This window comes from Meleagris gallopavo, chromosome 8 (assembly GCF_905368555.1).
Source record: "Meleagris gallopavo chromosome 8, MGAL_WU_HG_1.1, whole genome shotgun sequence".
In the NCBI taxonomy this organism is placed as follows: domain Eukaryota; kingdom Metazoa; phylum Chordata; class Aves; order Galliformes; family Phasianidae; genus Meleagris; species Meleagris gallopavo.
Genome location: NC_139411.1, coordinates 3090027 through 3113046, shown reverse-complemented (window position 1 = coordinate 3113046; position 23020 = coordinate 3090027). Strand labels below are relative to the sequence as shown.

Below are 23020 nucleotides of genomic sequence, written 5' to 3'. Positions count from 1 at the left end.
GTATCATTCTTCTCAACAAACATGTAAAAGCACAAGCTTCTACTGTTCACAGCATGTGATGTTACAGGATAAGCATTATAAACATGTATATATAATAAATATGCATATATTAAAATATTAGACATTATCATGATAACATAAACTTCACGAAAATGTCAACTCTTGGAGACCTTCAGTTGTTCTTCATTCCAGTTCCAAAACCTATAAAGGATCACCAAATCTAGCTATCGGCAATATCACACCTACAATTATCTTGGTTAGTCAAGCTTAGTCAAGGTTTTTTTGGAATCTTTCATTTATTATCAAGAAGAGATTCCCAGATTGTTCACTGACAGAAATTTCCCTTACAGAGGAAAGAGCAACATATCTGCAGAAGAAAAGGAACAAGGCACTTTTAGTTGAGGCATGGACTTTCAGAGGCGAAAAGGGAAAACGGTGTGGCTATCCTTAGGCAGGAATATTTTCTGCATACAGCTCAATGTGAGAGCAGGATACGGACAAATAACGTCGTTAGAATCATATAAGCAGTAGAATATCCCAACTTAGAAGGGACCCAAAAGGATCAAACCCTACATCAACTACACTAAGTTATGGGAAAGACCTTTTGTTGTCATTCAGTCCAGGCCTAAGCCTCCTATACCCATAAGTCAAATTCCATTCACAACTGGTCCACGCTGATCTCCAACTCTGAATAAATCTAACATCAGATGAGAATTCAGTCCTCTAACTCCGCTTTTATTTTCTGCATACATCAACAACATCCAGAACTAAGTTACCACAGCTTGGTGTGCAACAGATCCCTAATTTGGGCTTCCTTGGTCTCCCTTGACTACTCTCTTCAGTTCATCCTTCTACGTCCACAAAATGCAGGAGCAGGAATTTCCTACTCTTCAGATGGTGTCAGATCACATACCTTGCAATTCTGCCCTGCTCACCTACGAAACGTTTGCTTCAGACTCTCCCTAGCACGTTACACTCATTCTCTGCCAGCTGGCTCTACAGGTCAGTAATTCCTGTGCTAAAGTAGAGCCTGCCTGTGGACAACTGGGATCAAGTATGTCTTATCCATTAGTTCTCACTGCATTTCATAAAAACCCAAGAACTCTACTTTACACATAATGAATCTTAGCCTCCACAGCAAAAGAGAAACATGAGCTATGATATCTTCAGCTACCTGCAGACCTACTGACCTTATTTTTAAGCTTATTAAAAGTATCGCTTTGCATAAGCTGCTGCAATTTAATTGCAAAAACAAAGCAACAGGAAACAAGTTTATTTTCAGTATCTGATTTCACTACTGATAGAGACAACACTTAACGCTGTTCCCCTACGTTACAGCTGAGGAATTTTTCTTTGATTTTTCTCTTCAACCATCAGTGAGGTGATGACCATAACTTGAGTTTATGGCAGAAGAAAGGTTTCAGCCCATTCAGGCGACCAGTGGTCTTTCAATGACTGCTGAAAGTCTCCTGTAGGTACAACAGAGTACAGGTTACCCATCTAACATCCACAAAAAATGGTAGTCTTGGGTTGGCCAGATTCAATCCTCATGATAAAAGAAACAGAATTAGATATAAGTAACATATATCTCCTTTTTAGTATTACTCCCTTCAAAACATTGCATTCTAAGTCTGATACATTTTCGTGTACTCTGATTTAAACCTTAAAAACAAAACAAAACTATGAATCTAAGCAAAGAAAATGCTCACTTATTTGGGCAATTGTTGCTTTCTTCATAGCATCTTGCCTAATTGAAAGTCCAAATGCTGGTAAGATGCAGTTCTTACAAATGCCATTACTCCAGCAGCATTGCCACTCTGCCCTTCAACTCTCGTCTCTCTGCTTCAGATATGGCCATGTTTTAATGAATTCAGGGGAAATCTCCACTGCTGCTTTCCAAAAGAAATAAAAAGGTAAAGTCATCCATTTTAATGACTGTACAGAATGAGATTCAACTGAAAGCAACTATATTAGGCTAGCTTCTCCTTTGAATGCTTTAAGAAAGAGATTTCTTTCATGATGCCAAAAAAAAAAAAGAAGAAAAAAAGAAAAACCTAAACAAATGGGATAATGAGAATGCAAGTAAGTGTTGCCTCATTTTTGGTTGTAGATGCCCCATCCCTGGAGGCATTCAAGGCCAGGCTGGATGTGGCTCTGGGCAGCCTGGTCTGCTGGTTGGCGACCCTGCACACAGCAGGGGGTTGGAACTGGGTGATCACTGTGGTCCTTTTCAACCCAGGTCAGTCTATGATTCTGTGTTGATTTCTATGGCATGGAAGTATATATGAAGAGAAGGAGCCTCATTGAGTTTGGTTTGATTTTTTGATTTGGTTTTCTGCTTACTTTTCTTGAACTATCTACCTAAATTATTGTGACTCTAAAGCATTACACAAATATAAACACTAAGATAACTGTGGCTAAAACTCAGAAAAACGCCCATTGCTCTCAGATTTGTGAAGAAGGTTGTTTTTATTCAAGATGGCCTAAAAAAAGTGAAGTTAAAAAAAGAGGAGGAGGAAGTGCAACATCTTACAATATTTTTTTTTTTTTCTCTCACTGCACGTAACATTAGAAAAATCAGAGAGAAAGTTATTTTTTACGTCATCTAAGCCTACATCACATGGCTTCCCTTTCATCACTGAAGATAACCTATTGCTTGGATATGAGAAATCAGTGCTGTCAGAGCAGCAGCAATGAATAAGTCTTTCTCAGAACTCCATGAATATATCTATCCCCACACGGAACAGCCAGTTCTTGAGGCAGTAAATAAGATTCATCCCTTCAGTGGGTATGAAATAGAAAAGGCCAAATAATCATCCCCTGAATACTAGTTACGCTGCGTTGAAAGCTGGACTTGCCAAGACCTGAAGGTACAGAGATGACTCCAGGACGCTTCTACTGAGTGTAGGGAGATGCTTCTTACTGAGTGTAGGGAGAACTACTCTGTAATTTAAACATTCTGTCACGTGTCTGCCTGATGCACAGTGCTTTCACATACAGTTTGCAGTATCCAGAGCCCTGGCTGGGAGCAAAGACACTTCCCAGAGATTGCTAAGAATCACCTGAGAAAATTATTCCAGTTTCTCAAGGCCTTGCTCAGACTAGTATGAACTCTTGATGCTAGCACATCTGTCAGATGAGAGCTTAGGCAGTACAACAGAGGACAAATACGCACCGAATCTACACAGCTCACCAAAAGGTCAAGAGTTGGCAAAAGAAATATTGGCAGCTTTCAATGCTCACATGCAGGCCTGACGTGAACACAGTCTGAACCTGTGTACTCTGCCCTTGGCACAAAAGCTGGTGTATCAGCAGTGTAATCCAGGAAAGGAATGTCTCTGAAGCTCTTCTATTTTCCATGAACTCCCTTCTAAGGACTGGATGTAAGTGTCTTCAAATCGGTCACTCTACTTTCTTCTTTGCTCTTCTCACTGGCCTCTAGTTATCTTTCTGTATTCAAAGAGCATAAGTCAAAAAGCAAACTGTGATATGCATAAGGGTCATACACAGTAAGTACAGCTATCGCTCTCTTTTACTGTATCAATAAGTAACTAGGATAAAAAGGCAGAGAGAAAAACAGGATTAGCATCACGTCTAAGTTACCAGAATACTTCAAAAAAGTTAAAGATCAAGTCTGCTTTAAGGTTGACTGAAGGCATTTGTAAAACTCATTGTTATACATGCTGATCTTATAAAGCACATTGTACTGCAACCCCATGCATCTAATCAAGCCTTTCCAAAGGCAGCATCTTTCCTTCAGAGTTTTTCATGTCTAGCCCATATAAACGATATATATTCCTTTAAGTGGCAATGATTTCTGAATTATACATTTCCAACTGATTTATGTTCTCAGCAGTGTATAAAAACTTGACAGGAAGCTATGAATTGATGAGGATTCCTACCTTGGTTGCACTGTTTTTAAAAGAACAAAAAAAAGCCCACGGTATAAAGACGCCTATCTGTTTGAATTCCTTAAACAGAATGCAACTTTTAAGAGACTGCAAGGATAGAAGAATGCCACTGAAGTGGTGAGAGGACATTCGGTATAAAATAACACTAGTGGGAAACAAACACTGAAGCAAAAGATCTGCAGAGACCGCTCTCAGTGGCCAATACTGTACTTGAAATCAATGATTTCCACTGTTACCAACCAAGTAATGTGAAGAACTTGGACATCTCTTCTGAGAACAGGTACGCAGAAGTCAGATTAACCATCACTGCTAAGAAAGGCGATTTTGTCATTCAATCGCGTATTAAGATAATTAAATACTAAAATTATCAAAAAAACATTTCAGCTCGGGAATAATGTTTTCTGTTTTAGGGAAAATGCTTTCTGAAGGTTTTCCACAACAATTGTTTTTCAGCATTAGTGGCACCTGCAACCAAAGACAGATAGTCAAAGTTCCTTGCAATGACTCAGACACAGCTACTTATCTTCTCCAAGCTAATTAAAGGGTTTTTCCTCCGAGCTGAAGCTACCTAATCATGCAAGTATTCCCCCATTATTAGAGAGGACTCTCTGGAATTAATTTTTCAGCATGATGCAGGCTGAATTTAGTACCTGACTTTTTAATTATACCAGTCAGATGCAAATCTTCCTAAATTTTACGCAAACATGAGAAAAAAAAGCTATGAGACTAACACAACCATAGGCATGGTCCCATAACCAAGTACTTAGCCACAAACACTCAAAGACCGATGAAGATCCAGATAATGTATGAGACACATCTCATAAATCGCTGCAAATAATAAATTCTAATGTATTTACAGTCCTGCAGCAGACTCAGTGGATAAGGAACCCCAGCGATGGCTACGGAAGTAAACGCTCACCCCAGTGCTCCCAAGAAACTGGGCTGCTACCCATCACCAGAAGTTCCTGGCTCACGTAAGCACCTGCAGAAATCATTTCAGACTGTTCCATTCCCATTACTTCAGTTAAAGCAAGAAAGGGGGTAACTGATAGTCAGACAAGTCAAAAGGATAGAAGAGGGGGGAGAGGATCATGGAAGAGGTTACGATAGACAGAACATTGAGAATTTCAGTTATAATCTGAGCTCCATATTTTTCTGTACTCACAGATACATTAAGTGTATAAATAATGAAGGAAATGCAAAGCAGAAGCAAAGACAACAGGATTTTCTAAGGCTATGTGAGACTTCAGGTATGATTTTTAGTTGCTCCTGTTTCCTTATTTGTTCTAAGCCACTGAAATAACACTTCCTCTCAGCTCTGGCCTCAGGCTTAGATTTCAAAAGCCTTCTGTGCTTCCCAGGTGAGCTTCAAACCTGCCTCCGTTTTAAAATGAGGAGAGCACTGGAGTGCATGTGGTCAGGGATAAAACTGGTAGCTATCTCCTGGAATAACTGGTGCTTCTTGTTCCAGCATGATACAAAGACTAACATTTGGTCATCCAATGACTAACACCAGGGAGCAGCTCTGGGAGAGATACACTTGGAAGCATTCAGCTTGCTGCGTTCCTTTCCTAAGCTATTAAGGAATTGTGCTTTGTGCTGGAAAACAAAGATCTAACTCACTGAGTGGAAACACTTCCTTCGTGTTGCACGCCTCTTGCACTCACTGTATGATACATTACCCAGCAATCAAACGAGTTAAGTGATACAGCCCTTGTAAATCATCAACCCACATCCTCAGCTGCCATATTCAGTCTCACCTTCAATAACACATCCTCTGGTTAATGTCATCATGCTCTTCTCTTTAAGGTCTTCCTTCCTTTGCAAAGTAATCAAACCATTCACATTGCCACACCATCCTGTAATGAAAGACCCACAAAAGCAAGGAATAGCACGTGGCAGTACACTCCACCACCTTGCTGTCTGTGTAATTACTCTGAGGCCGGTGGCAGGATATTATTCCAACAAGTGCAGCAGGTTTCTTGAAAAGCACTGAGATTTCTCACTCTTTTGTTATTCATAAGTGAACTTCAACTGCGAAATTTTGTTTTTTCAAAAGACAACTATAACCCAAATGGTTAACCAGCTCAAAGTCTACACGTATCTGACACTGCTAAAAACACAAAGACTGCATACTCTGGCTTTCTATCAGCCATGCCCGATAACATCTGTATATCATTTCTGCAGCTTTTTCCTCCAGCTTTTTTAGCCTTAGCAGAAGGAGCAATTGTAAAGGGTAAAAAATCTTTCAAAGAGATCTTTTAATTTCCTTTTTAATCTTCATAATAAACAGAATATGTCTTATTTTGCTTAGCTGAATTAGGTAAAATGTTTTAAAACAAAGTTGGCTGATATCAGTGTGAGGATAGCGGCATATCCTCTATCAGTTTCAAAGCCCTTTACACATCTTTCTGGAGACACTGGCGATTCCTGGAAATAAAAACAGCTAGGAAGGAGTCAAAGCTTAGGTTACAGAGCACATTCTGCTTGAAAAGTTTTGATTTTCTCCAGGACAAGGAGAAAGAGACCAGGCCAGTCTCTAGGGCTGAAGCTGTTTCTCATCTCTTCCTCTCAAGAAGGAGCTGGTGACCAGCAGGCTGCTCCCAACCATTCCTGCACCTCCTGCTGCACAGCAGCTCGACGCAGCAGCAGCACTGCCATACCACCAACTGGATAACCTGCCAAGGGGATACAAACTCAGCACAGAGGAGTTCAAGCTCTGACAATGACTGTAATGCTCCTTTTGCTCGGTATTGCAACTAACCAAAACCAAAACACTGTGTATGCAAGAGGCCTTTTATTGCAGCTGCACTGTCTCAGCAAACCACAGAGTGCTGGCTGGGAAAGCATGCTGCATTTGCCACTGATGAAAAATCATTTGCTAGGTGAGGTGTGGGGGAGAGGATGTGAGACACGACCTCCTGCTCTGTGCAGATTTAGACCTGACACTGCTCCCATGTGTTCACAGCACTGTTGCCTTGACAGATAACGGACCACGAAACCTTTCTCACTGCCCTAAACTGGGCAAAGAAGTTACGTGGATGGACAAGGCAGCAGTGTTTTATTTTAAGGAGTTACAGCCTTCTGATCTGCTCTAATTCTGATACAAAGAAAAGGCATAGTCAGAACAAACCACTGATGTGGGTCCCACCCACGTGGGTGGATGGGAGCTTCCTTATAGGATGTAATGAAAACGGAAGTGAGATTAAGGGAGGAGAGGACAGGAGGAGAATGGGATATAATGCAGGCACAAAACTCTGGGGTGGGAAGCGTTCTTTAATAAACATCAGGAATTTAACAAACTCTGGAATTATATTTCATTATAAGGTGTTTCCTACGACTTGTAGGTGAGAAACAGAGACCATCCTAAGGGAAGTGCCAACCACCAGGGTATGGTCAACACTGGCTGCAGAACTGAACCTAACTTTGGGGATGACCGCAGAAGAAAACTGGATTTTTCCAAGGGGTCTCACCCTCCCACACTCAAGCCTTAAAACCTGAATCAGAATTTTCTTTCAGTAAAAGAACATCAATTTATGCCCAGTCATGCCCAACATTAGTAGATTCCCCTATATGCACCAGTCCCCTTCCCAGATACCATTAAAATAGGCACCTAAATGTTCATATTCGTAACACCACCTTGCTTGAAGTAGGTTATGTTTAATGCTGTCTCTTAGGCTAAATTTCTCCCTGTCTAAAAGTTAGAAAACACATCATTCCTCAAAGAGGGATTCGGCACTCTTTTTTACTGAAGGCAAAAGCACAAAAAATAAACAGAACAGTTAAGTAACCATTAATGGGAACAGTTTTCATTAAGATGCTATCTAGAGGGTAATGCATGCACTCATTAAAAAAAAAAAAAAAAAACTTGCAACAGGAATGAATGCAATATAAAAATTATTTAGTGTAACTTTTTAGCAGAAGTGAGTACAGTAGTAATTTCGCTGATCATTAACATATGGGGAAAGTTTCTGTATGATGCATAAAAAGTGCTCTCCTGGATAATTTTATGGACTAGGCTGCAATTTAATCCAGCTTAGAATCCAACAAGTACAACCAAAACATAAATGCATTTACCTGTATTATTCTTCTGTACCAGTATAGATCAGGGAATAATTGGTCAGGAAGGAGTTGTGTAAAATAAGACCTAATTTCTACCCATAGTCCAACAAATAGTTCTATTTCAAGAATATTCTATCCCAACCATGTGATTAAACTTTTAGTGCCAACTCATTACTCCTAATGGAAAGATTACAGACAACACAAGGCGAACTATAAAGCCTGTGATATAACAACCACCCAACAGCCATGTTTCAGCATCAAAGCCAGACACTGAGGATTTGAAATTCTAGCACAAAAAATTCTTGAAAGTGACTGCCAATTTTTAACGTCATCATCATAATACACACCAGGATCATGGAATCATAGAATTGCTCAGGTTGGAAAAGACCTTAAAGTTCATCAAGTCCAACCTCAACGTAGCCATACAACCCAACTCTAACAACCCTCTGCTAAATCATGTCCCTGAGCACCACATCCAAAGGGTTTTAAACACATCCGGGATAAATCTTAACTGGGATTACTATCATCACAGCTGCTAAATCTAGCATACATTTATCACGTCATTCCAAAACAATATGGAAAGGGAAATTACAAAATATGAAAGAAGTAAAATTATTATTCCACTTACTTTGCACGTGTACCAAGTACAAAAATAAATTTACCCGTTTTCTATGTGCAATTTGGAAATGCATACGTGATGTTGCAATATATGCACAAATAACGTACAATATGTATACAAATAAGGCCAAAATGCCAAACCCTGAGAAGGACTGTCAAAAAATGGCCAATTCTGCAACCTTAATTTGGCCCCTTTGGGTTTTCTGTGATACAATGTATGGCTGTATAGTTTTTCTATGGGACCTCTTCTATGACAATCTTACTGGCTGTACAAGGCCAGGTCACTAACAAGTCTAATCTGTTTTCTCCTTTAGAGTGCAACTGCCATTGAGAATTACACACTGAGCTTTGCTGTGATGCTCACTGACAGCACAACAGCAACAGCTTGGAGAAATGTGAACAGACCTTACCAAGACAAGAGGAGCAGCTTTCCTCCCTGGACAGACCAGAAGCAGAGCACAGAGGAACAATAAGCTGCAAAAAGCAGTAAGATTTCATTTTCAACACTCAATTACATGTGTGCCAGTTTTCAAAGTAGTAACTGTAGCACGCTAAATTGAATCACATGTCTGTGTTTCTACAACTCAAGAGCTATGGAATGCAGAAACAAAAATAACTGCGTGTAGTATGGTTTAGGCAAGCCACCCACCTTCGGTGAAATAGAATCTGCGGTGCAGGAGGTGGGAGAAAATCTATTTTATTGTGTGTGGCAGTCGGGAGCTCTGAAGGACACGTAAGATCAGCTGTATCATGCAAGGTTTTGTCTTTTATATATGTATGTATTTATTTAAATCAATCACTTGCTTCATGGAAATTCCCAGCATTTCGTAACAGCAGGAGTGCTGATGTCCATCCCAGTACTGGAGCCAAGTCTGAGAGCAGCAGCACCCCACAGCAAGGCCCAGGGCAGGCTGCTGCACTGAGCTCACTTCCTCCCTGCACTGCCAACAGCAATGGGCTTGTTGCCACCGAGTGAAGAACGTGGTGCTGCAGAAGCATCAGAAGCAACAGATGTGCTTTTCGTGAAGTATACCTGAATGCTTTTCATGCCAGAAGAAAGTTGAAAACTTTGTGACACCGGGAGTTCATGAAAGAGTGTTTTGCTTTGACACATTTCGAGCATGTGTTAAAAAACAGATTATTATAGTGTGCTGAAAACTACCTTTGGCTGTTACTTGGTGATTCTGAGTTCCACAAACAGATGACTAGCTGGCCTAGAAATGTCTCGTTAGTCCTACAGAGCACTTTTTTTCAGCTAACGACAGGCAGTGTAGAAACACACAAATAATGTAAGAATGAACACAGTTAACTGCAAGTCAAGTCAGCAGAGGATCAATCTAACATGCCTGGCAGTAACTTGAAGCATCGAGTCAGAAAGTGCTACTTGTATCACAACTGAGTGCTCTCACCAAGAATTGCTGAAATCCATTATTTACCAGTTGTGAGCAATGGGTGAGTCCAGAGAAGAGGAAAACACTTCTCAATGACCACGTGTGCCTAATGCCTAAGATTAGCAGTGACTTCTGGTTAAGCAAGAGTTCACAGATATTTGCACTCAATGAAAAACAACAACAACAACTAAAACCCAAATCTGCCCGATCCAAATCACGGACTCATAGAACTACTCAGGCTGGAAAAGACCTTCAAGATCAAGACCAACCTCAACCTAACCATACTACCCTAACTCTAACAACAGATGACATAACTGAATTTATCAGCTAATTTCTCAACTTCACCAACTACTTACAGATGTGAGCCTCTTTATAAAGCTTTTTCCATCGCAAGCTTTTCTACTTCCCTTTGCAAAGTCAGTTCTCCCATTATCAGGTTGAGCTAGAGATTTCATCCAGAATGCAATGCCTTGTCCTGCCAACATACTGGAAATTAATCTTGTCTGAGTGCACAGCAGGCAAAGTATACAGAGTTAGGTAGAGAACAACACTGTTTAAGGAGACCAGACAAGTCATCTGGTCATCTTACATCTGGCAAAATGAAGGCCAAGCAAAGATCCTGCTATACTCTACACACAGCAGGTGTATGAAGGGCAAACTTAAGCTAAGCCCAGTGAAATTTGTTGGCACAGGAATAAAAGTGACTAAGAGATCCGGAGCCAGTTTGAAGCAGTACCTTCAGAACAGCCTCTCTGTAGGAGGCACAGAAACAAAATGACCTACTCAACACAGGAGCACAATGATTAATGTGCTGAAGGATCGTCCGGGCGTGGAGAGCAGCCAGGGCAGCTTCCCAACGGCCCCCACACTCCCAGCACCTTCTGTTGGAGCCAAGCCCACCAAAGCTGTGAAAGGCCATTAATGCACTGACATGGCACACCGAGGCAACGTGCAGCAGTACCAGCACGTGCAGTGTGCTATGGCAAATGCTTTCTGCCTGCACTGACAGAACGAGCATGGCACTCCAACAGCTGAACAATGCAAATGCCCCGGCACACGAAGCTCTCAGGCAGGCACAGCAAGCACACTTTCCAGTTCTGCATCCTCACTATTTAAATAAATAAGTCCCGCAAAACAGCCTGCTCAAGTTCTCTTCTAAGTATTAGTACACATGTACCAAAAAACAAAACAAAACAAAACAAAACAAAACAAAAAAAAACCAAGATCTGCACTCTAAAAGAGATGATCTGCTTCTATCTTCATTCTTTTAGCAATAATATTATCTTATTCCCGGCTTCTAAGTTGTATGCTGATGGTCAAACAATCCAAATCTGCGTTCTCAGAACAGAGATATCAAGTGTCAGACAGAAGAGGATAAATCTATCCGTTCCTCGCACACAACACCATCACTCAAGGAGAAATCTGAAGAAATCTATCAATCGTACTCACCCAAGGCTGGTAAATGCAAAACATTTCATTACAGAAGAAATCCAAAGAGTCAGCCCCAAGAGCTTTCTCCACTGCACAGAGTTGAGGTAAGAAGACAACAAGAATGCAAAGGTTTATTGCTGTAAGTCCGAACAAGCACTCACATTTGTGCTGGAGCAGTGTCTGAGCCAGTGAGTTCAGTCTGACTCTCAGCTCTAAGGTTTGCCTCCCAGTGGCAGTGTGCTCAAGGAAGAAATTAGAAGAAAAAAAGAGAGCATATTCTCTTGACAGAATATGCAGATATTTATTGGCTCTAAGAGAACATAAGAGTACATCAAAAGCAAGAGATGACTAAGAGCTAGAGGCTCATTTTAAGATGTGCAGTCTGAGACTGCTTTGGTGACAGTATGACTCCACCAGTCACTGCATTACGACCTCAGAGTGACTCAAGAGTCAAATCTCTATGTGATCCATTCAAGTAAAACAAAATGTAGAGTCCGGTCTAATTAGAACAAGTGAGAACTAAATCAGGATAGATGTTAGAGGCACTAGTTTGGAGTGAAGCAGGAATACACACAAAAAGAAGCACAAAAGCATTACAGTATGGTATAATGATAAAGACACGAAGATGAATAATCTGTTCATCAAGAGAGAAGGAAGAAACTTTTGAGACAAAATCTCTGTAAAAGAGTTTGTCCAGATGTCACTTACATTTCAGAAAATTTCAGAACTTAGCTACTGCAGCAAATTTATTCTCCCTAAAACACCATTGTATCTTTTCATTTTCAATACGGCCAATTATTTTTCTTCTAGTAGCTTTAGTAACCTATAAATTCCTTCCCTACTCACTGAATCATCTGGATTCTTCCAAAGCTCATACATCCCACCAAGAAACTGGTAAGAGTAAAGGTACTATGATTGTACCTTCAGTACTGTGATTGTACCTTCAATGCCAAAATCTTGCTCACTGCAAAAGCCACCCAGTGTCCAGAGCACATTTTGGTGGAGATGGAGCTTAGTCAGGTTCGCAGTGTTAGAGAACAGTGTCTTATAATTTAGATCATGGTAGCAATACTAGCATGCTTTGTTTCTATTTTTGATTTATTTTTTTACTGTGAAGATGTAGAACAATCCTACATTCCCTTCCTTTTTTAGAGGATGAGGCAGGTGATGTCCTCCTGCTTCATTAGAAAATTTATTCTAAGTACGGAGCTCCTTCAGGATACAGATCAAGGAAAAAGGAAAATAAGCACTGACTCAGCTCCTGAATTACAGTTACTGCAACCAGTTCTAAGAGGCAGCACAGAGGGAGGTAGCATTTGTTTCCAGCCCTCTCAGGAAGTCATGTAAGCACAGAATCGACTAATTAACGTTAACATTCATTTCCATGCCAAAGCAGCAATAGCTTCCATTCATATATGCAGACAGAACTTTAGTGGCAGAAAATACCATTAGTGTACAGTAAAAACTGCTGTGTACACATCTTTAGTACCTGCTCTGAATATTCAGTAGAGCAGATAGAGGCAACAAAGCTTACTCAAGGTGGCTGCAACTCTAAAATCCATGTGGCAATTTCCAAGAACAGGAACATGATGTCTCCAGACCATGTTGGAGCAGCAGCATAACATAAGGCGGTCAAATCCCAAACATACTATGGCTAAAGCGGGCTTTTTTATGAGTTTGTTTACTTGTTTACTGAGAGCACAATTTTACCTTTGCTTCAAACCAGCAAAATGAGCTTCTATTTAGTGGGAAATGCTCTTGTAAGACCAAATAGTCTATGATCAGAACACAGTCCAAGACTAAAGGTTAAGAAGCACCGTTAACTAGCAAGTCTAAGAAGGAGCTGTTAATTGGTGTTCTCTTTCAGAGTTTTCAGAGTCTTTAACACTGCACTGAAAATGTTTACTAAAAAGAAATGGAAGATCTGGCAGGAGCTGCTGGCTGCAGGCCAACGTGGCCGGATGCTGTTTGGGAGAAACCTGTTGGCATGCCTGACAGCCATCACTGCCTAGCAGGGCTTCTCTTCTGAGCAGTTTCTTGACAGAAATACTTCAGTAACATCTTATTAACTTTCTGTTAATAAACACTTATTGCTTTCCAAACTATTATAACACTCTAGGTGGCGTAACATTGCAACAACCACTTCTAGAGTTGCCAGAAAACGCATGGGGATTTGTGGACCACTGGTGCAGGGTACCCAAGATGTGACTATTGAAAGCAAACGTACAGCAATCCTGAATCTGGGACAACACACTGACCAATTTGCCTATGGAGAACAGCTTTTAGCCTGTGGAATTCTTGCTTCGCATTAAGAAATGCTTTTCTATAACAGCAATGCTTCATGGTGTTTTTCTACACTTTCTCTAACAGCAGCGTGAGACTCAGAATAATTTAAAATACATACCTATATAAAATACATATTACTAGTTTTAAATTATATACATACAAGGTACACATCTTTGCCTTAGAAGATGACTGCAACGTCATTTTAAAATAGCCTTGGATGTGAAATGCAAACAACCTCAGTCTGGCAAAGGGGGGTGGGAGAGGGTTCTTCCAACCACCTCTTTTTTTTTTTTTTTTTTTAAACTTTGTAATGTATATTTTTAATTACTTAAGATTGGCAATAATATCCATGCAAGCCAACTCTAAGCAAAGCCTACGCGTTTGTGTCCCATTCATTAGCAACTGCATTCTTACAGCCTCCTGCACAGTTCTGCAGCGTGAAGAGCAAGATAAAAATTACATCACAGCTGTAAAGCATGAATTCTGTGTCCCTGAATGCAGTAGTGGACTGCATGAGATTTCCCACCTTTTAAATATGCTACAAGTACATCGTCGTTTGCATGTTCTCATGAATGTCCATTTTAGTCAAGAGGGTTATAAAACATACAATCTCTATTTCCCAATATTTAAATAGCTAATTAAAAAAACCTCTGCAAGCTCTCATTTTTATTTCAGAACAAAGATACATTTCTACAGGGCAAGCACAATGTCATTCACAGGTAGAGACAAAAATTCAATTTTACAGCCCTGAGGACATTAACGAGTTTTTTTTTGTTCTTAACCCCAGAGAAAAGAGCAGCCAGTTCAGGGCTAAAACTTTTCACAGAGGCTTAGACTTGAATTTCTCATGGCAAACCCTCCCGCCCTCCTTACCCCTCTCTGCAGCCCCTCCTGCCTCCTGAGCCCCACAGCTCTGCTGTCTTTGAGGGGCAGCTGCTCCCAGCAACAGCTAAGCTGGCATTGTGCAACAAGCCTCTATTTCTTAAGCACAGCTGTGTTTTCCTGAGAAAAGGTGCCTTCAGGAGATGGTGAGGAACTACACCAAGGTTAGAGCAGCAAATTGGCTGTGGCACCTCCAGCACAAACTACACTTCTGCATCGTGGAAATCAAGAGTTACATCAACTGCATGCAAAAGCACATCTCAGCCCTACTAACATTGAACAAACAGAGAAGAAATGCCCACCTCAGCAGCTACCAAAAATGATATATTAAAGTATTTGGATAAGGCAGTGGAGCAGAAAGTCATAAAATTCTGATAATGATTTTCGAGCTGCAGTGGAAACAGCCACCATTAGACCCAACCAAGTACAATACATCGTCCTTCTGGGAGTCCAGAAAACATACCATGCTTATACATTTATGAAGAACAGTGTCCAAGAAAGCTTCTCCTCCCTTAGCACTGAAGAACCCATTTCCTATGGAACTTTCGTGTCTCTGCATCCTGAGGATGCTCAGGATGCCAGCAACATCTGGGTCACCTGCCATTCTCCGAGCGAAAGGAAAGAAGCTTCTATATAATTAACACATTCCAACTTCCTATTTTCTAACGCTCACATGGGATTAATTATGTATAATATTTAGAATATTGAAATTTAAATTCTGCACAGCTCTTGATTCTCACACTTGAGAGCACTAATGAATCATACTTTTATCCTGTCTGGCTTCTAAGCAGATGCAAAAACCAAAATTACACTAGATTTAAAACAACCCACAATACTAAACCACAAACAGCAGTAAGTTGGAAAGAGATTGAAGTTACCTCAACATGCTTAGCTCTACACTGCATTGGCTGCTCCAGCAACTCGGTTTTCAAGTTCACATAGGAAACTTTACTCATTCACTACAGTAAATGCTTAAAATAAATAAATAAATAAAAATAAAACAAAAAAACAAAAGAGTACTTATTTTTCACCTCACAGGTTCAAGGCTTTAAGGCCAATCCATTCACAACTGGAAAGAAGCCACGGCCATTTCTAAGTCAATACTGGCTTCTCTTCTTTTTCCCACTCAGATTTTTTCTGAAAGTTGGAAGCCAACTGGGGTAGGCTCTCTGTGCAACCTCTGCTGTATTTCCATATATTGGAGAAGAAACATATGAGAGAAATAAATAGAGTCATCTGAACTGTACTCAGAAGAGACACCACAACTGAAAATCTCATGTTCACAAAGATAAAGATGTTTTCATTTTAATTCTAAAACAATTTAGTATCTTAAAAACTGGCCTCTTTCTACACTTCAAACATTTGCCTTCAATATATTCACTTCCTCTACTTTACGGCTCGCCTTATCCAAAAGGTATTCCTGCTTTGTAACAAAAGATCAATTCCCAACTCCCGGCCTTGAAGACCAAGTCTACAAGCTTTGCCTTCTCTCCCACTGCTCTCATTACTGAGACCTATTTCTCTTAGAAACCCACGTTCCTCTTAGCTCTACACCCCTCACTGCAGCCAATTAGTATTACAAAGAACCCAGAGTGTAATGCTCACTCATTCAAAGACTCCAAAAGTTGTAGGTTTCATTTCATGACACTATTTTCTTTAACGTGATTGCCCAGATTCATTTATAATAGAACATGACCGTACAAATGAGAGTGACTGGATGTATTTCATGTAATATTTACTAATCCAAGTATGTGTCATTTCTTCATTACAAGGTTGATCCTACTGATATACAGAAAGGAGAAAGTTAGTCAACAAATAATTTTGAGAGAAAAAACACAGTATGACAGCTTTTATTTCTACACCCTCTCTAGACAAGCTCTTCTACTATTACAGCACTTCCAGGATACTTACTCCTGTCGCTGTGCCTCCTCACAAAGGACCTTCCAGAGGAATTGAACTTCCAAGAAAATTAAGTTAGTTAGGTACTTTTCCATCTTGGAAGCAGTGATTCCTGCAGGGTCCTTAGATTAGACACACAACTCTCTCGTCAAGCACACTTCATCTTCTCATATTAAAATAAATCAGTAAAAAGTAGGGTCCTTATGATACAGAAGTAGTCGTTACCTGCTACTTACCCTGCAAATTATCTTTCCAAGGACAGCTGAAGGCAACTGTACTTTTGTGCAAAGCTAAGGAAAACACAGGCGAGAAAGATGCAGAGACTAAAAGGATCAACTTGGTACAAAAGAGCTTTTCTTTAGGAATGACTTTAAAAGTGCCCTGCTGAAGCCTAAGCACAGTCCTCCCTCTCTGTGCCACGTAAGGAAAGTACAGAGAAAAAAAGACCAGGGAAGAAAAGCAATGTGCAGTAGACCTAATGCAAGCTAATAAATAATTATTCTCTTCTTATTTGTATCGGTCCCTACAGTCATCTTTCAATTTACACGACCAAAAAGAGCTGTATGTAAGGACTATTTGGAACATGATAAAAAATTGTTTTTTCTCAGAACTCTAATTTATAAATTTCATGGACAGTTAATCTGAGTTAGAAACTTCTTTCAAAATGAAAGAGTTTGTTTACAGTTGAGTGAAATGCGAGCATAAACATAAAAGAAAATAGAAAAATAAATTGAAAGATCTCCACTTAAACCTCGACAACATTTGCACAGGCCCGCCTATCAGCACACACTATTTTATATTCATAAATCTTTGCCAAATGACAAAAAAAACTTACCAGAACTAGAATTCACAAAGAAAATGCTTTTTCATCCCTTAAGCAAAATTTAACCTACAAATCAAGTATCAAGCTGCTGACCCAACAGTACTCACATATCAGGACCAAGGAATCAATTTAATCTTTAGGTAGTTCTTACATGACAATCATCTTTCCATTGCAAAAGCTTTGAAGCATTGAACCCTATGAAGGGGTTCTGGATCAGAGTAGAAAGCTCAGTGAATAGAAAAAGAATATTCTTTATATTTTGATTGAAGCATATATTTTTGTTTCCTTATTTCAAGGAACAAACACTCAGCATCACTAACATATTGGAGTTTTCTGCATTTCTTGTTCACCAGTTGCACCAACTTGGTGCTGACAATCACGTTTACAAAACAATATTAATTCCAGTACAGGTATTCAGAAGTATTAGCAGACACACAACATCCACATGCTATCTGAGCAGAATGCCAATATTACAACTAATTCACCGGCCAGAAGAAACCTGCATTGAATATATCTTTTTCTTCGTGTCTTAAGATCATCTAGCCCAAGACACTTGAATGTCATCAGCATCCTCAAAAACTTGGCTTGAAAATATCCAAAAATGGTGTTTCCTCAGCCTCTGTGGGAAAAAATATGTATCTTTACAGCTATTAGCAATTTCTCAAATTCTAAAGAGAGAAGAGCCTGGCCCACCTTACCTACGTCCCACCACTCATTCTTTGAAGACAATTTGTACAATGATGCATATAAAAGGGGCTCATTTTCCCAACCTGCTTAGATAAGTGTATTTCATTGCACTGATGACCAGAGAAAAATAATCCACTGGAATACAGCACTGAAATTTTCTGAGCACCATTCATTCATTCCTATTTCAACATGATTTGTGTTCTGCGTCTGCTCTGAGGAGAAGTGCTCCTATAAGACAGTGAAGAACAAGGAACCTCTTAACTAAAATGACTAACACATCAACAAAAGAGGGAAAAATGCAAAATGCTATAGGGATTACAAAAATCAATCAAGTTAAATAAATCATTTACCGAAATGTCACAAAGTTTGCATCACACAACTTAATTCACCCGTGTGCTACAGAACCTAAGACTAGTATGAGAATTCTTTTAAAGCTCCAGATACATGAATCTTAGAAAGAGGCTTCCTATATTTCATATATTGCTTGTTTTATAACTTAAAAAATAATAATAATAATACATAAAAAAGTACAAGTCTTGCAAACAAATGCCATACTATCTACTAACTTTTAATCTTTTTACTGATCTACCCATACACCACACAGATGCCTGTCATAACCACTAAGTAAGTAACACCTGCTCTTTACCTAAAGGGAAAAGGCAAGAGAAGTTTTATAGATGATCTAGAAGGTTAATGGGTCTAAAGTGATTAACTGTGAAATGAACTGAGACGGTCACGGAAATAACTTGCAGGTTTTGCTGCTGAAGTCCCAATCCTTCTGCCTGCTTGTGGTAAATAAGGCCATGTGGTAGAGAAAGAAGGACGGACTTCTAGATTAAATGCCAATACGTATTAGTGAGGGTGTAAAATTGATTGTAAATAGAAGTTTAAAACTCACTACCCTCATGTATTCTGTCTAAAGTAATAAGCGACCTCCTAGAAAAAATGCTTTTCAGATCAAATACAAAAAAGCAATTTTCAGGACCAGTAGCAAGAGGCAATTTGAAGGCAGAGACTCCTTGTGGAGAATGAACTACCCTTTTATTTTTAACAAGGCAATTCTGCTTCAGTATGGCTTTTCTTCACAACTGCCACTGCTGAGAGCAGACTGTGGCTCTGACAGGCCCCTGACCATTTCAGACTTCACACACCAACTTCCAAAAGCACAGAGCAGCAATACCTGCCTTACCATTTTTCCCATTAACATAGGAGATATTCTATTTTCAACACCTTTGCCTTCCACTGAGTTGAGAATGACTCATGAAACCTCAATGAAGTAACATGAAGTCAAGGTAGCAAACCCATGCATTTAACCTCCTGAATTGTCGAATGCCAATAACAACTGGCATTTCAGCCATCTCCCTGGCATCATCAGCAGCTGAATTTTGATTATCGAGAATTTGTTCTCTCCCTCTCTCTGAATTGTTTAAATTCTTGTACTCGTTTGCCCACAGTGCTGAAATTGAATGTTTTATTTTGAAAAACGGAGCATTTCCAGATACACACTTAGAAGATGCCAACAACACTAAGGTGAGAAGAACAACAGCAACTCAAAGATCCATACCTCAGAAGAGCAGCAGCTTGTAAGAAGAGCTGTTACTTTCCCTGAATATATATATGTCTCACAATGTAATCCGACAGCCCAAGAAAAGTCAAGTTTTTTTCTCCTAATTTACTAAGGACCTTCAAAAAATGTGAGCGTCTTTACACTGGTTTACTGAAACCAGTTCGGTGCTGCAGAAGACGAGAACAATTCTGTAGTTGTGCTGAGACAGGGAACAGAGAAGGCAGGGCAGCAGCTCATCCTATTCAGATGACTACCACCACAGAGTGGATAATGTGAACAGCAAAAGCAGACCCAAAGTTCAACACACACAACTTCTGCTATTCTTTTCTTCACTGTGCTGCAGAAAGCATTGGTAATTCCCCTATAAATAAATACACAAACATCTATAGCCAAATGTTTTTAGCTGGGCTACATCTTTGCAGTTATTCAGCAACCTACCTGGATCCTGACGAAGCACATATCCCAAAAAAAAAAAAAAAGGACACTAATTTGAAGGCCTTAGAGCACCAAATCACTGAGAGATGTATCTATTAGAAAACCCTTTCTGATTTTATGATCTGAGGAGCTGGTTTAGAAAAAACCCTCAAGTCCCTGAAAAGTGGAGAATTAAGAGGTAGCACTTGCAGTTACTCCAAAAATGACCACTGCTGCATGCTTATTTCCAGTTTAGTTCAGTACAACCTGTAGGAGATGTGTGGCTCCCTCAGCACAAGTTAGCAGCCCTCAATGCCTCAGGCATACCCCTCCTTCCTCCACATAACCACTGGTTGAAGCCCAGAGATGAAGTATCAGAGATGTACTTGATTAATGGTTGTGGATGCCCCATCCTTGGAGGCATTCAAGGCCAGGCTGGATGTGGCTCTGGGCAGCCTGGGCTGCTGGTTGGTGACCTGCACATAGCAGGGGGTTGAAACCAGATGGTCACTGTGGTCCTTTTCAACCCAGGCCATTCTGTGATTCTACAACTGTACGATAATTTGCACACAGTATGGCAGTTAGCATTTCAAGTACATCCTGTGGTCTCCCTTGCCATTTAAGCTGTAGTGGATGAAGGATAGGTTTTATACTCAAAGGGGTGTTCACAAAACAGGGTGTGATCTTAACTGCAAAACTAAACCAGAAATAACCAAAAGGGCTAATTGAGTCTATTAAAACACATGGAGAAGAACACAAACAAACAAACAAACAAAAAAAAAAACAGCATAGGAAAATTAAAAAGCATTTTCAAGCCCAACATAGCTGAGACACTGTTGTGTGAGTTTGGTTTAGCCATTCTTATTCAGAAAGGTGTCGTGTCAGCCTGTTCCTCCTTAAGCATTATGTGAAGCATAACAATGCTGCAAGGTACTGAAAGAACACTCGTCTCGTTTGGCAGACAAATTACGGTAAATTCAATTCCACTTCTTCCATTAGCACAGCACAAAGACAGAGAAATTTTGTCTAAAATCCACCGAGACAGGAAACAGACAGCTAAATTGGGATTGCAAGGCTCTGAATGGCATATATGCTGCAGTAACTGCTGAAATTTATTTCCTAAGTGAAGCAATTAGTGAAGTAAAAGATAAACACAGTCATTTGGGTCCAAGTGACTACTCTGCAGTTATTTTCAATCATGCACTGACGTTGTATCCAGTTTCTGATTCCATGGGGATCTGATATCACTAGTAAATATATCACATCTGTAAGCATACAGCTGCACGTGCACAGTGTACAGAAGATTTGTCGTATGTTAGGTAAACCAGCCCTGTTCAAACTACTTCTTCTCTAAGATCCAGTCTTGACAGGGTATTTATATCAGTAATTACACTGCCAATGCATCCCACGTCCCTTATTTTTTCATCACTAATGTTTTTATGCTGGATACCTGCTACACATTATCATGATTCTAAAGATAAAGATCTGCTCAAGATAACAGTCTCCCAACTCAAGCCCATGTTTTCCTTTTGCCAAGACGAGGCAATGTGTTCTAGACCACAAAACAAGGAGTGTCAGCACCTGGGCTGCTGACAAGGAGCAGCGAGCTTATTGCAGCAGCCAGAAGCATCACCAAGCACCTCGTGCTTTGTCTTTACCAGCTGCATCTTCGGAGGCAGGTACAGGAACACACATTCAGATAGGCACTGCACTCAGCTCCACCTAGCACTCTGATTCGAGCAAAATGCCAGTGAACAAATTGAAAATATGATTTACCGAGTCATTCCCCATTTCCACACTGACAGCGTAACTCTTAGAGAACACCAGAAAGATCACCAACATTTTGCCTTCCATTGCATCATTTTGTTATCAGCCTAAAGTAAAAAAGTCATAAAAAAAAAGAAATTAAATTCTCCTTCTGATTAGAAGGGGTACTTCTTGATGTCTGTGTGTGCCACACACTGATTTCAGCTCGTTTTGCAAAGCTCTCCAAAAGGCCTGGGGGTGGGAAAAAAGATCATAAAAAATTATGAAACCAGAAATCCTTCTTGTATTAAGTCAGTCATCTGCAGGATAAAATGACACAGCCTTATGGCATAAAAATATGAACTGCAGATTATTTGCTAATATACATATATTTTATAACAAAATGGTCCTTTTTTATCCTGCCATCACTTTACAAAGTCTTATAACGTGAAGATTTGAACAAATAAGACTTGTGTTCTTATTTGCAAACGTTCAGAATTGAATGTTTTCATTTAAAAAAAAAAAAGTTACCGCAAGTCCACAATAGTAGGAATAAGTCTAGCAATTAGATCGATCCATTCAGATTCCAGAGCCCAGTCCTTATGCCAAGAGAGCAAGGTCCTTATGAGAGCTAGGTGCAAACATCTCGGTACCACCGAGACACTCGGGTTTTATGCTACTATGCATTTCTGATCTAAAGAAAGGTATCAATAAATCTTTTACTTCCTATGAAGTAAAAGAACGTGAAAACATGTTGTCCAGATACTTCATATCATATATTATAACCCACTGATTGCTGCTTTCTTACAGCTCAACTTTATAATTACAACAGACCCATTAGACTGACAGGTCATATTAATCTGTCTTATAGAAGTAAGACTTCACAGCATAGCAGGTAACTGCTAACAACAAAAAGACTAATTGGAAATTAGTCAACATTTGGACAGCTTTCTTACAAATATCAAGATGACGTTTCACAAAATACTGTTTAATCGACTGCAGCTGTGACAATGACTGACCCACACAGAAATCTGACATCATGTTATCAATTCCAGTAGTAATTTTCTGATGAAGTATGCTGCTGGACAAATGCATTCCTTTAAAACTTTTCCAGGCAATGCTTTAGGGCAGAAGCAGTATTTTCAGCATGCCACAGTGTGAGATTCTAGGAAACCCATAAGGACTTGTGAACACACAGGTCCACAATCACGTACTTGCAACTTTTCTAAATACCATTAAAAAAAATGCATTTAGAACAGTTCTGAATGAAAATGAAACGTCACTGGTACAACAGGTCCCAGAG

The 23020-nt window shown here is 39.8% G+C and overlaps 1 protein-coding gene across 9 annotated transcripts in view; it reads right to left on the bottom strand.

Annotated features, from left to right (window-relative positions):
- PCDH15 (protocadherin related 15) overlaps nt 1-23020 on the bottom strand; it is a 682309-nt gene that overhangs the window by 515612 nt on the left and 143677 nt on the right. For 2 of the 9 annotated variants that reach the window (XM_085229235.1, XM_085229234.1), the window contains exon 1: nt 11432-11636. The exons of the other annotated variants lie outside the window; for them this stretch is intronic. The gene's annotated coding sequence lies outside the window, so the exon portion shown is untranslated. Of the gene's footprint in view, nt 1-11431; nt 11637-23020 lie in introns of those variants that run through there. 9 annotated transcript variants of the gene reach the window in all.